We start from the raw sequence: 18,457 nt of genomic DNA on the forward strand, positions 1-18,457 counted from the left end.
CCAGGAGGCTGCCAGTAATGGATGGTACTTATTGGTTCATATTCACCCCTAATGGCCTTCTCTCGTCTATCACTCTAACTTCTATTTAGGCTGAGGTCCCTAGCCTATAGATTCACTGACTCATGTGCTTTTGATTTATCTGCACAACAAAGACCATAGCATTGCATAACTTCATGGTTTTGGTTGAACGGGAATAAACACAACTGAAAGAATACATGATATAAACAGGAATTAAGCTTTCTCAACTATCCACAAGCATGCCAGAAATCAAGTTGAATAAAAGCAGAAATCCTACATCCTGCATTGATGTGCAACAGAAGAAAATATTTGTCAATCATTATGGAAAATATTTGTCACTCACAGTCCATGAGTGAGGCATGTTTGGCCTTGCATCTTCTGCTAAGCACTCCAGGAAACATTTTCCCATATATGCTGAAGAGAATTGTATCACTTAGTGAATTTGACAAAAAGGTGAACCTTCACAACTAGAATCACATCTTATATAAACTCGGACAATGACAATGATAGAATTAATGAATTCTCAGGCAAAGTTTGGCAAAAATGTTCTATTGCATGAATTAAAGATGTAAATATATTTTAATGAACAAAGATTAGGAGTGATGTTTTGGAAGTAATTTCGTTAGTAGTTTCTACTTTGTTTGGAATAAAAATAGAGTATGAAAGAAAATGAGTGATATAGAAATAACAAGATATGTTGCCTCTAAATTAGTAATTTATGCAAGAGTTATGGTAAAATCTTAAGAAAACAGGACACTTATGCTCAAGATCATTAGCCCACTGTTCATAATTTTAAAACATTCTTGTTTTTCAAAAATGACAAAATTAGTAGTAAATGTAAGAGAATTATACATAAAACAATAAGCAAGAGAAACAATTTTGTGCCCAAGAATAAAAAGAGAGAATGCTGAAGCAAACAGGCTGACACTGTGCCTGCTGGGATCAAGGATATAGTAAAAACTTAGTGGCTTTCGAACAAGATTCTCTTGGATAACCGGGCCCAAAGATGCCTTGGGCATTATGAAGGATCAAAGGCTGATGAACCCTTAGAAAGCCACAGAATTAGACTGGGGCTCTCTGGCTGTTGATAGGGCCTAACAAATCCTCAGAGTCACTGCTTAAGGTTTGCGTGCAATCCTGTCTTTGGTTGCTTACATGAAATAAGCGTAACTAAAAGACTACAAACTGAAAATGAAGAAGCTGCAGCATGACCATGTGTCTCAGGAAGAACTGTGAAGAATATTTTAAGTCTTAAAATGCACAAGTTTGAGCATCAATAAGTTAAAATTGTTCATCCTCCTGTGTATGAAACTGAGAAGGAAGATTTCAGAGTGATTGTGAGAAAGTATCACTTGAGCTGGAAGCCAATGTTTGCAAAAATTAGGATTAGGCATCCTTTCAACAAATGTGTATATGAAATATTACATTAAACAGTAAATATATCTATAGGATAAAGCACTTGATATGACAAGCCTGGGGACATGAATTCAGATTGCCACCACACACTTCAATATTGAAGCCAGATCCTGAGTATCTGGAAAAAGTTGGCTAAACTACCTGTGTAGTTGGTCAAAAATACTATTAGGTTAGCCTGTTCAAGTGTTTTAGGTTTAAATGTTAGACTTGTCTCAACAAGTAAGGTGAAGAATGATCCAGGAAGACACCTGATGTCACTCTGAGCTTACACAAGAACAAGCATGAACTCACATGTGAACGCCATTCACACAGCCATGTATACAACACAGAGATGCATGCCAAACCCAGCATCTGTAGTATTTCCACATGCTCATAGGTTTGGTGTCAGCATCTAACACAACATGCCTAACAGAGGAAAAAACAATTTCATCAACATAGGTAACTCAAATAGGTCAAGAATACAAAACCTAAAACATGAGCAAAGAAAACAAGTAGATCAATATGCACACACACACACACACACACAAACACACACACAATCTTTTTTTCAAAATTGGAGTCTGTCCGATTCCTATTTTCCTTCACCAAAATTTAAATTTCAGTTAAGAAAATAATTTTCTGAAGATGTCTCTGAAGATAAGCCTGTGGCAACATCCTATTGCAGCCTAGGAAAGGACAAATGAGCCTGTCCTTCAGGTTAACTCTTATATGCTTTAGCCTGTGCCTCCTGGTTCTATATAAATTGTTAGACAGCTACAGGCAACATGGTCAGGAAATCACTCCACCCCTAGGATCTTCACTAAGTCTTGTCAACACAAAACACAATTTTCACCTCAAAGTTAATAAGACATGATATATGATGAGCCAAATGTGAGTTGGTGTTGTTTTAAACTTATGTTTTGTTAAAAACAATAAGTTAGTTCAAAAAATAAGATGATAGAGTCCAAATATAAAAATGGAAAATAAAATATTTGTGGTGATACTAGAGAGAGGAAGAGTTTCACTTTCTAAAAATGTTACCTTATGTTTCTTAGTAAAAGAGAAAATTTCAGAGCTACTCTGGATGATTGTAAGGACCCAAAACCAGAGATTGAGATTGTAAGGAAGTTCCTATCTGCTAAATAAAACGCCTTTGCTTATTATTTCTAAGGTAGACTAAGGTTGAAAAATCTTCCAAATATGTTGGACTTGTTCTGTTATTATTGCACTGGAATTACCCTGTCCTGAGATATCTCCCAGGGACTGAAATGAGAGACCTTAACCTTAATGTATCCTATTTATAAAAAAGATCACATCTGTCTCTGTTCCATAACTGAGCTTTTTATTCAGGATTGTGTCCATGGACAATATCATGGTTAGTCCTAAGAGCTTAAAGAAAGCTAGTGTTGTGTGCCAAGATAAATTATGGCTGAAGGTTTTGCCTTTCTAGGCACTTTACTATGCAGTATACATGAAACTCTGCAAAAATAATGAGGAAAAGCTACATATTTTAATTAAACATGAGGTTTATATTATCAATACAATCTCATGAATATTAAAGTTCTAAACTATAAGTGAGCTAAAACATATGCTCACTTGATAATTTTATAATACATATTAAGTAAAGATTCATATGCAAACTAGCATTATAAAACCAATTTTTTCAGGGAGTTGATTCATTTTATTGAGGAAGAAAGTGCTTAAGAAATGTATTTTATACAAACTCTACCCATAAAATACTGATTCTAATATTCTTATTCTTTCATTAAGTTAAATTCAACAGTATTTCTAAGCAGCAAGATATTGCTGGCTTTTATTTTACTCACTATAAATAGTTGTAAGTAATACAATTATAAAAATGCATATGAAAGCCTTTTATAACCTCGAGAATATTATGCACATGGCATTTATGCTTTCCGGCCTCCAAAAGTACACTGTAAGTCTTGCTCTCACCTAATCAAGCCTCAAATTCTAAATTAATAAAGATTTACTGTGGAGTGTGTGTTAATTGTGTTTGTGACTTATTTCAGCTGCGACCACTTCCACTTGACAGTTAAGACCTTCCTGTTGCACTGTATTTAAGACTAAGGGCATTATCGTCAGTACTGTAAATGGATTCACTTTCTAAAAAAAGATGACATTTTTTATTGATTTTTTTCCTTTACTACTAAAAGGATATTATGACTGTTAACCTCTTTCATTTTAATATGATCTACTATATTGTCTATAATATATTAAAAAATAAAACCTTTCTTCTCTTCTGGATTATGTTATTTGCAAGATAGTAAGTCCTATGGTTTTAGATGGCTATTTAGATGCTACGACATTTGAAGAATATTGGAAATAAACCCATTCCTCATACTCTTTAACTTTTGATCCAAAAATTAAACCAGTAGATCAGCAGAAAGAAGCCTCCTCACTCATATCTTTGGCCGTGAGCGGAGATATGATTTTTTGAGCTGTCCAGAGGCCATTAATTGTTAGCCAGCTAACCCTGCCTCTTAGACATATGAACCTTATTAGGACCTTTGTGATAAGGAGCAAGGACATGCCATATTCTTCCTCCTATAAGAACCAATACAATTGAGCTTTTTAATTACCCAAACAAGCCAATGCCTCTCAGAAAAGCTGTACATTCAAGACATATAGATATTGTGTATAAAATCATTGATGAACAGAATGCACAACATCACAATGATCCTTAAAACTATTGTTACTCTCACCACTTCTGGGTGCCCCGTTCATTCTGATAAGCTCCATTATCTTCTACATCAAAGTGTGCATCTTGCCTGAATTACTTAACACCAGAGAATCATGCAGACAAGGTGAATCCGAATGGCAGTAGAAGTGAGGTGCAAACATAAATGTCTTGCTGACATTTTGATGCATGCTTTTCTTTCTCACTTTATTTTATGCATTTTAAATAATTGTTTTTATAATTAAGATATAGTGATTTATATGAATTGTTAATAAAATGCACAACAAAAATAATTCTCAGACTAACAATTATTAGCAACTGAATGAAGGACAGAGCTATCTCAGAGGCCCCACACTCTAGTGTTTGAATCTAACAAAGCTAATCGTGAAACAGCTAGCCACCAGAAAGCAAGAGAATAGACCCTCAAAGTTTATCACAGCCTCCCAGTACTATCATAAAGCAGACATAGCAAGACTTGATTTCATCATGGTTGTCACTTATGTGAGACTGGCTTTGAGGAGAATGGTTTAGAGAAGACAAAGTTGGCAGAAATAAATTACATGGTGAGGAGCCTCAAATTTCTATGTTGCTTTACTCAGTCGACTTACTATCTCTCTTGATTCATGACTGCAGTTTTGTAATTGGTCCTTTATAAGGGAGGAAATGGTGTAGCCCTTGCTTACAGAGGAGAGGTAGGATTTTCTGTCACTAGCAGCAGCTGATTTTCTACTATTATCAATCATATGGGTAACTCTAGACTTAATGATAAACTAAAACCTGTTCTCCTTTTAACAACCTTGAAAGAATCAACATATGTAGTCCTATGAGTGAGGAAACCTCAATAACCAGACTGTAAAAAAAAGTCTGTAATGAATGGCCTTTACTAAGAGGTCTCCCTGTGTATTGCCATCTTTTCCACCATGTGGGTAATGGGCTAAACCTCTGAACTGTATCCCAGAAATAATTAAATACTTTCTTCTATTAGAGTTGCTCTGATCATGGCATCTCTTCACAGCAATAAAATACTGACTAAGACAGAACTTCTTAAGAGGGACTGGGATATTGTTGTGATAGGCCCTGATCATGCTTTTGTGTTGAGGAGTGTGGATGTTGGGATTTTGGATTAGGGAAGCAGCTATATGCTCTATGGACTTAATGAGACATACTAGTAAGATCAGGGAAGATCATTGGGCAAGAGTGGTTGGTTGATATCCATGGGATGCCTCTCCTTTGCCAAAGAGAAAGGATAGAAGAGGTTCTTTTCTTGGGGGTGGCAGGTAGGGAAAATGCAAGCAAAGAATTTGGAGGAAAAGATGGGAAGAAATGTTGTAAAAAATACATACATTAATTAATTAATTAATTCATGATTAAGCAGAAGAAAAGCCTAATCTTAAATGAAATAAAAGGAGTAGTGTCATTAGTCAAAACCTGACACAGCTAAACATCCAAGTCATATAAAAGAATTGAAGAAAACCGTTGGGCCAGGTGTGGTAGCACATATACCTTTAATTCTAGCATTCAGGAGGCAGTGGCAGGCACCTCTCTCAGTTCAGGGATACCCTGGTCTACAGAACAAGTGCCAGAACAACCAAGGAAAATCTCTGAAAACAGAAATCCAGTGAAATGTATTTAATTGAGAGGACCATATTCCAATCCTAGAAAGCAGCAGGCCATTACAGCTTTGGCCACATGATTCTGGTTCTAGAATCAAAAGGAAAAAAGGGGGTTACAGAAACTCAATTTGTCGGGAGCCGAGAGACCCTTGCTGAGCTGAGAGACCCTGGTTGCGTTGAACTCCAGCTGACCCTTTCCAGCCAGCCTATACAGAAAGAACTTATCAAACATTTTGCCTGGCAACGGACAAACCGCAAACGTCGTGCTTGGCCCTAGGAGAAGGAACTTGGCCCTGAGAAAAGGAACACTCAGCGTACCGTGGCTTTGTAGCCTTTCACAGGAGTCACGGTACATGAACATCTGACGTGCTGTGCTCTCTGGGAGAGGACCGCGGGGCCACCTGTCTTCTCCCCCCGCCCCATACATTGTCCCAGGGGTTCCTACCCCAGAAGATTCTGTACTTTCCCACTGCTCTCCCTCCTTCCCCCGCCCTTCCTGAAGCACACTTTAAAAATCATACACCTGCTTTCAGTAAATGACTCTTGATAAGACCAACCTTTCAAGAGTCGTGTCTCTCTCTCACTCGTTCTTATTTACAGGCCGCGACCCCCTTTGAGAACCCGAATAACTAAACCCGCGGGACGGGGACATCAATTCATGATTCAGGAAAGTCACTGAGGCCAGTTGTATAGCAGTTGTGTTCTTGGATGGATGCCCAGAGAGTCCATTGCATAAAGGTTAGAGGTAAAATTTGGATTGCCTTGGAGGACCCAAGATGCTGGAGATGCTACAGTCATGGGATTCTTGCCAAGGAAAGCTGCTGACTAGGTGTGAAATCAACCCAAGAAAAGGAAAGAAATGTATTATAGTCAACAAAGCTGAAAGAACTTGGAGATCATAAGAGTGCCTTGACATTAGCCATGGAGACGCAGAGTCCGGAGCTTGCCCAGCTAGTTTTCATTTTTGCTTTGTTCCAGTATTTCCTCACTATGCTCCTTTTCCTACCTCTTGGAACAGTAATGTATGTCCTGTGCCATTAAATGTTGGAAGTATATGATATGGTTGCTCTTTTAGTCTTGATTTTATAGAGTTAAGAGATTTTATGAGTCTCAAAAAAGACTTTCAACTTTGTACTTTTAAACAGTGATAGACTTTGGGGACTTTTGAAGTTGGGTTAAATGCATTTTGCATTATAATATGGCTACAGGTTTATGAGTCCAGGGAGTGAAATTTAGATGGTTGAATGAAAATGTCCCCCGTAGTTCCATAAGAAGTGCTACAATTAGGAGGTGTGGCATTGTTGGAGTAGGTGGAGCCTTGCTGGAGGAAGTGTGTCAGTAGGGGTGGAATTTGTTGTTTCAGAGGCCAAAGCCAGGCCCAGTACCTCTCTCCCTTCTTGCTGCCTGCTAACTGGATGTAGAAGTCTCACGTACCACCCCCACCTCTTTCAGGAGCCATAGGACCTTGCCTGACCTGCCCCAGTGGCTGAGAGGCCCTGCTGGCTGAAAGCCACAGCTGTCTGCATACTTGAGATAATTATTCTGCCTGGCTACCACAAAGATCCAGCCTGACCTTGAGAAAGAGAACATTCGGTGTATCGAGACTTCTGTATAATCGCCCCACTCCACACCTGCTGTCCTTGGGCCTAGCCCAGAAGATTTTGTAACTTTCCACTGCGTTCCTTCCCACCCCCCGCCCTTTCAAAAGCTTATTATAAATTTGGATACCCCCTTACAATAAACGGGCCCTTGATAAGCAAAGTTTTCCTGGGCTCGTGCCTTTCTTTCGCCTATTCTTTATTCACAGGTGGCGACCCTCCTCGCCACTCCACGAATAACTGAACCCGCGGGTCGGGGACACACCTCAACACTTTTTCTGCCTGTTTACCACTATGCTTCTTGCCATGACCATAATGGACTGATATTCTGAACTGTAAGACATTTGCAGTTACATGTTTCCTGTATAAGAGTTGATTTGGTCATGGTGTCCCTTACTAGAATCCCAACTAAAACACTAACCTGAGCTATGTACCATTCTAAATATATTGCCACATTTCCAGCTGTCTCAACTTTGGTAATGAGTACTGTCTTGCTACATAATAACTTACGTGGTTCGCTTTTGTATTTTAGCAGCTGCACATCCACATAATAAGGATGACACACAAATGTTAATTTTTAAACACTCACAACTGTACCTGAACATTAATGGTTGTGATACATAGAACTCCTGATAGCCTCAAAAGATTAGGTGAGGAGCTCATGACATATCCTGTCCACTACTGCTGTTCGTGATCTGTGAGCAGGTTTCTATACATAAAGGTGAATAATAATGAGGAGCCATGAAATAGTGTGAATTCATTTTATGAGGACACAGTTACCCTGATACCCAAACAACACAAAGATTCAACAAGGAAAGAGTTACAGACCAAGTTCCCTCATGAACATAGATGTCAAACTACTCAATAAAATACTTGCAAACTATATCAATGAATACATCAAAAAGATCATCTACTATAATGCAGGGAATTTTCAACATACAAAAGTCTATCACTGAAACCACACCTTTTGTATTTATCATGTGAAAGAATTTGAGAAATATTGGTACTAGCCCTTCTTTGAATGTCTGAAAAACATTCTGCACTAAAACTGTCTGTCTCTCTATGTTTTTTGTTTGTTTGTTTGTTTGTTTGTTTGTTTTGGTGGGAGCTTTGTAATGATTGTTTCTATTTCCTTAGAAGTTGTAAATATATTTAAATTATTTATCTTATCTTGATTTAACTTTGGTAATGGTAACTATCAATAAATTTGTCCTTTCTTTTTGAATTTCTAATTTAGTAGAGTACAGCTTTTTTTTTTTTTTTTTAAAGGATGTCCTAAAGATTTTTTTGGATTTCTTTGATGTCTGTTGTTATGTTTCATTTTTTCATTTTTGGTTTTGTTATTTTGGGTAATTTTTATGTGCCTTTTATTAAGTTTGGACAAATGTTATCTATCTTGTTTATTTTTCAAAGAGCCAAATCTTTGTTTCATTGATTCTTGATATTATTTCCTTTGTTCCTATTTTATCAATTTCAGCCCTGAGTTTGATTATTTCCTTCTGTCTTCTCCTCTTAGGTGTGTGTGCTTCTTTTTATTCTGTAGCTTTTAGTTGTGCTGTTAAATTGTAGTATGAAATCTCTCTAGCTTTTTTATGAGGATAATTTGTACACTGAACTTTTCTAACCGGTTTCATTGTGTCCCATATGTTTAGCTATGTTGTGCTTTCATTTTCACTGAATTGTAGGAAATATTTCATTTCTTTCTTTATTTCTACTTTGGCCCAGTAGTCATTAAGTAGAGGCCTTTTCAGTTTCTATGAGTATGGAGGCCTTCTTCTGTTTCTGTTGTTGTAGAAATGCAGCTTTAGTCCATGGTGATCTGATAAAATACAAGAGGCCATTTTTGAGACTGTTCCATGAGGTATTGAGAAGAAAGATTATTCCTTTGTGTTTGGGTAAAATGTTTCTTAGGTATTATTAGGCCTGTTTAAGTGATAACTTCTCTTAGTTTCATTATTTCTCTGTTTAGTTTCTGTTTGGCTGAGTGGGGAGTAGTTCATTTGTCAGAGTGGGGAGTTAAATTCCCCCGCTGGTAATGTGGTGTGTTTGATGTCTAGTATAGTCTTTTATAATGTATCTTTTACAAATGTGGGTGTCCTTGAATTTGTGGCATAGATATTCAGAATTAGGATGTCATCTTGGTGGATTTTTCCTTTGATAAATATAAAATGTTCTTCCCCATCTCTATTTGATTAAAATAGGTTGGAAGGAGGGCAGCAGGAGGGCTCCACAGTTCGGAGGGACCAGGGTGCAGAGGACCTGTGTGCCCCTGCACATTGGAGGAGCGCGGATTTTCTCGAATCAGAGAAGCAGAGGCAGAGGCAGCAGCAGCAGCGGCACCAGCAGCACCAGCGGCACCAGCAGCGGTGGCTGAGGTTTGCAGCTCATAGCCTTCCGGTGGAGGTGATTGGTGTGATGGCTGGTGGGAGTTGCTGTGGGAGAGGGGACTCTGGGCAGGATTTGGGTCGCGTGGTGCCTTGGGACCCAGACTGGACTTGGCGGACAGTTTGGCACCAGAGTCCCGGGTTCTGGCTGAGCCCAGCAAGCAATTCTGCCCGGGGCACTAACTCAGCACAGCCACAGCTTCCCTGCTGGGCTGCACAAACAAGATCCAACATTCTTCTGCATTGAAAAAACACATCTCACCCATAACGATAGGCATAACCTCAGGGTAAAAGGTTGGAAAAAATGTTCCAAGCAAATGGTCACAAGAAGCAAGCAGGCATAGCCATTTTAATGTTGAACAAAATAGACTTTCAACCAAAATTAATCAAAAGGGATGAGGAAGGACACTTCATACTCATCAAAGGTAAAGTCAACCAAGATGACATCACAGTTCTGAACATCTATGCTCCCAATACAAGGGCACCCACATTTGTAAAAGATCTGCTAAAAAAGCTTAAACCAAACATCGATCCCCACACAATTATAGTGGGAGACTTCAGCACCCCACTCTCATTGAAAGATAAGTCATTGATACAGAAACTAAGCCAAGAAATTACATCACTAACCAATGCCATGGGTCAAATGAATATAACAGATATCTATAAAACCTTTCACCCAAAGAAGAAAGAATATACCTTCTTCTCTGCATCCCATGGAACCTTCTCCAAAATTGATGACATCGTAGGTCACAAAGCAAGCCTCAATAGATACAAGAGGATTGAAATAATACCTTTTATCCTATCAGATCACCATGTTCTTAGGCTGCAATTCAACAACAACAGAAATAACAACAAGCCTACACGTACGTGGAAACTAAACAACTCTGCTAAATGACAACTGTGTCAGGGAAGAAATAAAGAAAGAAATCAAGGAGTTTCTGAAATTCAGTGAAAATGAAGGAACAACATACCCAAATCTGTGGGATATATTGAAAGCCGTGCTAAGAGGAAAATTCATAGCACTAAGTGCCTTTAAAAAGAAATTGGAAATATCTCACATAGAAATCTTAATGACACAACTGGAAGCCCTAGAAAAAAAGAAGCAGAAACACCCAAGAGGAGTAGATGTCTGGAAATAATCAAACTCAGGGGTGAAATTAAGAAATTAGAAACTAAGAAAACAGTCCAAAGAATCAACAAAACCAAAAGCTGGTTCTTGAGAAAATCAACAAGATAGACAGACTGTTAGCCAAACTAACTAAAAGGCAGAGAGACAGTATTGAAATCAACAAAATCAGAACTGAAAAGGGAGACATAACAACAGACAGTGAAGAAATACAAAGGATCATAAGATCCTACTTTGAAGGCATATACGCCACAAAATTTGAAAATCTAAGGGAAATGGACGATTTTCTTGATCAATTTCACTTGCCAAAGTTGAATCAAGAACAGATAAACAAGCTAAATAGTCCCATTTCCCCTACAGAAATAGAAGCAATCATCGATAGTCTCCAAACCAAAAAAAAGCTCAGGGCCAGATGGTTTCAGTGCAGAATTCTACCAGACCTTCAAGGGCGAGCTAACACTGATACTGTTCAAGCTACTCCAAAAGATAGAAATGGATGGAAAATTACCAAATTCATTCTATGAGGCCATAGTCTCATTGATACCTAAATCTCACAAAGACTCAACAAAGAAAGAGAATTTCAGACCAATTCCTCTGATGAAACATCGATAGAAAAATACTAAATACTAAATAAAATACTTGCAAGAGGAATACAAGAACATTATGATAGGCAGATTTGGGCCCAGGGGTCCCGCTCAAACTAAGGCACCAGCCAAGGACAATACAGGTGGTAAACTTTAAACCCCTACCCAGATCTAGCCAATGGTCAGAACATTCTCCACAGTTGAGTGGAGAGTGGGATATGACTTTCTCACGTACTCTGGTGCCTCACATTTGACCATGTCCCCTCGAGGGGGAGTCCTGGTGGCACTCAGAAGAAGGACAGCAGGTTGCCAGGAAGAGACTTGATACCCTGTGAGCATATACAGGGGTAGGTAATCCCCCTCAGGAACAGTCATAGGGGAGGGGAATAATGGGAAAGTGGGAGGGAGGGAAGAATGGGAGGATACAAGGGATAGGATAAATATTGAGATGTAACAAGAATAAATTAATAAAAAAAATTTAAAAAAATAGGTTGGAAATATATTTTGTCCTTTTTGCCTTTTAAAAAATAGTTTATTTGTATTTTATGTGCATGGGTGTTTTTCCTGAATGTATGTCTGTGTGATAGTGTCAGATCTTGGGGTTACAGAGAGTTGTAAGCTGTCATGTAGGTGCTTTGAATTGAACCCAGGTCCTCTGGATAATTAGTCAGATCTTTTATCTGCTGATGCATCTTATAACACGCTGGTAGTGTATTTTGTTAGGTATTGGAATCCCTACATCAGCTGGCTCTTTGAGCCATTTGCCTAAAAAATTAATTGCTAATATTGTTAATCTTTGATATTAAGATATGTTTCCTGTCTGTAGAAGAATGATTGGTCCTCTTTTAGCACCCATTCTGGTAGAGTATCTTTATTGTAGAATTGCATTTATTAATATTGAGAGATTAATGACTAATGATAATTTCTATTTTTCTGTTGTTGTTGTTGGTAGTGTGTGTGTGTGTGTGTGTGTGTGTGTGTGTGTGTGTGTGTTTCTCTTCTTTGGGTTTGGTAGTTTGAAATTATTTTTGGGGGGTGTGTAGTTAACCTATTTTAGAATTTTCCTTCTAGTACCTTCTGTAGGCCTGGATATATGGATAGACACTGTTTAAATTTGACTTTGCCATGGAACATTTTGTTTTCTACATCTATGGTGATTGAACATTTTGGTGGATATAGATGTCTGCGCTGGTATCTATAGTCTCTTAAAGTCTTCAGGAGTCCTGTCCAGGCCCTTCTGGCTTACCCTCTACATTGGGAGTCAGGTGTAATTCAATAGGCCGGCCTTTTTCTTTGTAGCTTAAAATATTCTTTCTTTGTTTTGCACATTTAATATTTGATTACTTTGTGGTATGGGGACATTACTCTATGGCCCACTCTACTTGATGTTATGTAAGGTTTCCGAACCTTTATAGGCAACTCTTTCTTTAGGTTAGCAAATTTTTCTTTTATAATTTCTTTGAAAATATTTTTTTGTGCCTTTGACTGTGAATCTTTTCTTTTCTGTGTTCTTATTATTTTTAGGTTTGGTCTTTTTATAGTGTCCCATATTTCCTGGATTTGTTTTTTCAGGAGTTCTTTGGATTTAACATTTCCTTTGACCAATGTATCTATTTCTTCTATTGCTCCTTCAATGCCTGAGAATTTCTCCTCTATTTCTTGTATTCTTTTGCTAATTATTGTTTCTGTAATTCTAGTTCGCTTATCTAGATTTCCCATTTCGACGATTTCCTCAGTTTGTGTTGTCTTTATTGCTTCTGGAATGGTTTTATTCATTTCCTTCACCTATTTGTGTGTGTTTTATCTTCCTCTTCCTCCTCCTCTTCCTCCTCCTCCTCCTCCTTGGTGTCTAGAGACATGGTTTCTCTGTGTAGCCTTAGCTTTCCTGGATTCAATTTGTAGACAAGGCTGGTCTCAAGCTGACAGCAACCTGACCTGAGTGATGGGATGCTTTTTACTTTCTTTAAGGGATTCATTTATTTCCTTCTTAAGGATTTATATCATCTTCATCAGATTGGATTTAATATTATTTGTGTGTATGTGTGTGTGTTTGCGTGTGTGTGTTTGCGTGTGCATTGAGTGTGTGCATGCTTCAACTGTGTGAAAATATCCAGGGTTTGCAGTAGTGGTAGGATATCTGGGCTTTGTTGGTGCAGTGTTGCCCTGGGTGTGGTTGATTGCATTCTAATGCTGCATTCTATTCATCCGGCCTTCAGGTTATTATAAGTTGAGGTGTTAATTTCTGAATTCATCTTTCTTGGATGGATGTTTATTTAGACGTTTTTTCTCTTGGTTTCTGTTTCTTCTCTGGTCTTATTGCCTGAGTGTCCTGGGGTTCTGGTGATTAGCTGAAGTCTTCTGGTGAAGTAGGGTGTCTGCCTATGTTGGGATTTTGGTGACCTTGATGACCTTTGGAGTTTTAGGTACTTTTGTTGCCTCTGGTGTTCTGTGTTTTCTGGGAGCTGGTGTGGCCTCTGAGCTTCCAGGTACTTGCTTGGTCTCTGGGGTTCCTAGGATGGCTTGGATTCTCGATGTACATGGGATCTTCTGCTGGAGTTGTAGGCCCTGGGTTTCTAGTACCAGTGTGGCTTTCAGTAGAGCAGGTGTCTTCTAGCATTCTAGTACTGATGTTGCCTTTGGTAGAGCAGGAGATGTCTGCCTGACTTGAGGCCTGAACTATGGAACACTGGGAAGGTGGTGCTGGGACTTTAACTGGCATTAAGGGCATTCTGCTATAGCCATAGATCAGGCACTCACTTGACCCATTATCTGAGGCTTTATGTTGCAGTATAAATGGACACTTGCAGAGAGTGAGAGACTTTGGAACACTTAGTTCTAACTGGTATGTCTTCATCACTTTCTGTGTACAGGCAGTCATGTGGAAGAGAAGGCAAGAAGATTATAGAAGCCACAAGACATAGATGACATGAATGAAACAGTGGCCTCAGACTCAACAGGATGGATATGTCATAGGAAATCACAAAGACTGTGGCAGTATGCACAAGGCCTGCACAACTTTAAAGCAGATGAGGTCACAGCACTGAGAAGAAGTGAAAAAGCTCCCCAAACTAACCAAGAAGCTAGCTGCAGTTGACAACTCCTTTTAAAAGGAAAATTAGTTTTCTCTAATAGTTCCACTGGACATACAAACCACACAAGGATAGGCTCCATGCCCAGCAGTGGATTGCCAACCATTAATGAACTCAGTGGTATGTTTGTAGGCATTTTGTTTTATATTGCTTTTTGGGGACATTTTTTTCCTGATTTTACTGGTCTCTTGTTTTTATTTTGTAGTTCATTATTTTGTGTTCTTATGGTATGTGAGTGTGTATGCTTTGTACTTTTTCCTTTTCTATTTTGTGACTTATTTTTCTCTTTTTTCTTTTCTGAAGTGACAGAAAGAAGTTGAGGTATTTGAGATGAGTTGGAAGAGGACAAACCATAATCAGAATATACTCTATGAGAAAAAAAATATTTTCAAGAAGAAAAACAGATCTACATAACTACAGAAAATACTTGTGTTTTGTGTTTGCCTACTTCTGACATTACTCTTGCACGTCTGACTCACAAATTTGAATGAGAGCTCTTAGAATATAAAAACCTAACACACAAAGGGACTTCAGGGATTGCTCAACAGTGAAAACACCTGTGCTTTTGCAGGGGACCCGAGTTCAGTTCTATAGACCCACCTCACGGCTCACAGGCATATATAATTCTACTATAGAAGGATTTGACACTATCCTTTTACTTTCAAAGCCACTAAGCACACAATTGGTGAACATACACACTTGCAGGCAAAACTGTCACACAGGTAACATGAATGCATCAAAATATTTTTAAATCTTAATACATACAATGGGCATTAATAATTAGCAGATTTTTTTAATTTATAATATTGTGATACCTATGGTTTAAAAACTTACTTTTGACACATTTCTGAGCTCTTTGGTGGCCAAATTAATCTAAAATTAATATCATATGGTGATTAGATTTTCCAAAAGTAGAGAAAGCACTTTGTATTTTCTAGTTACTCCTTACTCTTTAATGTTGGTTACAAAGGAAAGTGTTTGGTAGTCACTGGAATTTGTACTGCTGCTTTTCAGATGAATACATTGTATATTGTATTAGCTGCCTAGTATGGGAACAAACATCTTGTAATTGTTCTCTGTGTATGAAACTTTGATTGGAATCTTATAGGGTGAGGTAAAATAATAGGGGCCTTCTTGGAAATAAGGAAAACAGAGATAACAATCTCCTTACTTAACAGTCAGTGGATTCCCTATTGATTTAACACTTTATTGAACAGTCATCACTTCTGGGGTTCAATCTAGGGAGGAATCTGGCCACTTATTGCTAGTGATAGCATTGTTGGCTCTGTTTCTTAACAATTAAACTTTATTATACAACCCAACTAGCTTACACAAGAGGGAAAAAAGGTTAAATGGAAATAATAGTGAACCTTCTGGTATCCTTTCCATGTGATGGGTCCCTAGGTGTCTCTGGTCTGTGTGCTGGTCCAGCTTTTTCACTGATCAACGTGCGCTCAAGCCCTGTCTGAACCTGCTGCTCCTCTGTCCTCTCCACCAACCTATCTCACGTGCAAAGGGCAGTCTTTTTCCCCTATTGAGGGTCAATTAGAAAAACAAAGTCCAGGTGGAGTCCCCAGGTCCAGCTTCCTGAATTCTAGGCCCAAGATGGCTCCACCCAGTCTATCTCAAGGTTAATCTCATGGAGTATCCATGGTGTGTCCAAGGCAAAACCCGCCAAGACAGCTTTCACCTGTGACAAAGCTTACAGTCCTTCCCACATAGCATACGTTTGTCAGCCCCTGAATCTCTCAACAATGCCTCCTACTTCTTCTAACCAACCTCATAGTATCAGCAATCCAAAGCAATGCTTCATTTCAGAAGTTTCTTGAACTAATGAAATTTTAGTAAGAACAACTAATTCTTTGGTGATTTATGACTCAAGCTCATCTTTTTTCTCCATTATCTGTCTGCACTTTAAAAAACCTTCACTGACAAACAACAATAGTAAAAGAACAAAACAAACAAATGAACAAAAAACCAACAACAATCACCCTTTTCAGTATTTTATCTAACAAAATGTAGCATCTGTTACTTAGCAAACGGAGCCCAGGTGATGAATCAAAGTGAAGCTTTTATAATTATTAAGTATTTCCTGGTAGAGATAGTATGTTTTTTTTTTTTTTTTTTTCCAGTTAGATTACAAATTTCCAGGTTTCTGTATGGGATCTCTATATGTCTTTTATTTGGGTTTCTTCCTATCTTTATGTTTCCCCTGATCTTCCTGCTTCTTTTTTCTCTGATAAGATCTTTTACCCCCAGGATTAATCTTTATTTCTTCTCTTGAATCTATTATTTTCTAGCTCCACTTCCCTTAATATATTTTTTATTTTAGTCTTGTGGTTTACCTATATTTACCTATTTAAAAACCGAAGCTAAAATATGCTAAAAATCTACATATATGAGAGCACATAGTCTTTGATTTTCTTAGCCTGAGTTACCTTTTTAATACAATAGTTTATTTTAACATTTTAATCATGTATCTGAACTTTTGCCTACTTCTACAGTAACAGTTTCACGGGGGTCAATCTGCACATCATTGTCAGTTGCCACATAGCTTAAATATCAGTCTGGTCTAATGTAGAAGCCAAGTCAATGAGGAAAATATCATTGGATCCCTATTTCGGCTACTTTTTATTTTGCATTGACTCATATCTTGTAGATCTAGATTATCAATAGTCTGGGCATGCTGAAATGAACATACCCCAATAAAGAACTTGAATACTGTATTTTGCTACTGTCATTTCTCAACCTCTGTAAATCTTCAAACTTGGTTCATATTCCAGCCCCTGCCATCATTATGGGTGGCAATTTTTCACAAGTGGGCATTCTATTGACCTCATAATTGATTTTTGTTTCAGTATTATTTAATGTATATTCACCAACACTTGTTTACAAAGACATATCTTCATGGACTTTGTTCTACTTCTGAAGTATTAACTTGTCCTTTATTTTATCCACTGATACTGAATATTAGCATTCTCTCCTTTGCTATGTTCTTATTTAAAACACTACACATTTACTTAAGTCCTTTCACCTATTCCTTTTGCCAATCACTCCCTACAGAGAACTACATATTATATATTGGATAAAGAAGAATGTAGCATACATCTAGAATGATAAGCAATATTTAGATTTTAATAGATGTGTGAAAAGAGTCAACACACAAACAAGTACTTCCTTAGTAGAATTGGTCACTCAAACCAAAATAGAACATTAATACACTGAGCAGTTAAAGAAAACTCTTTAATCTTCTGTCTTTACAATGTTAGATTCTTCAACACTGTCATTCATATGTACTTTGGCTCTCTTTGTACTAAAAGCAGATGAGGGACAGCAACTGAAGCAATATTTCTGTCAGATATATTAGGTCAGAAGGGCGATGATGATGCTCCAACATTATAGAGAATTTTGACATAGCAAACTATCTCTGTCATCTCATTTGGGAAGCTACTAACCTGCACTCACGGTGTACTCAGGTAATCAATTTCATTCCATCTGAAGCCTCTGATGGGGTTAAAGACCAGATAATTTAGTTTTACAATTAAGCTTAGTTGTTTAGGGATTAGGATCTCTTTAGGTCTATATAGATGTTTTAAGTTGATAATGATGGGATATGATAGATATTGATTTCCATTCAGATTTTTAGATGCTCCAAGATAAGAAAGATGTCTTCTTCAAGGCTGCCAAATACAAATAACCAAAACACTAAGAATGTAACATTTATATAATTCCTGACTGTTTCATGGTTCTTCGTGCTGTAGGTAGTTTATTATATGTGTGTGTGTGTGTGTGTGTAATAACATAAATATATATGCAAAATGTTTAATTTAAGAAAGATGATGAAGAAGTATATTCAGTGCTAATATCAATCCTGGCTTCCCACCCCTCACACATATCTAAAATGGTCCATACATTTACACACATCATTTCCCCAGGGTCCACTAAAGCTTCA

The sequence above is a fragment of the Acomys russatus genome, chromosome 13, assembly GCF_903995435.1.
Source record: "Acomys russatus chromosome 13, mAcoRus1.1, whole genome shotgun sequence".
NCBI classification, from domain to species: domain Eukaryota; kingdom Metazoa; phylum Chordata; class Mammalia; order Rodentia; family Muridae; genus Acomys; species Acomys russatus.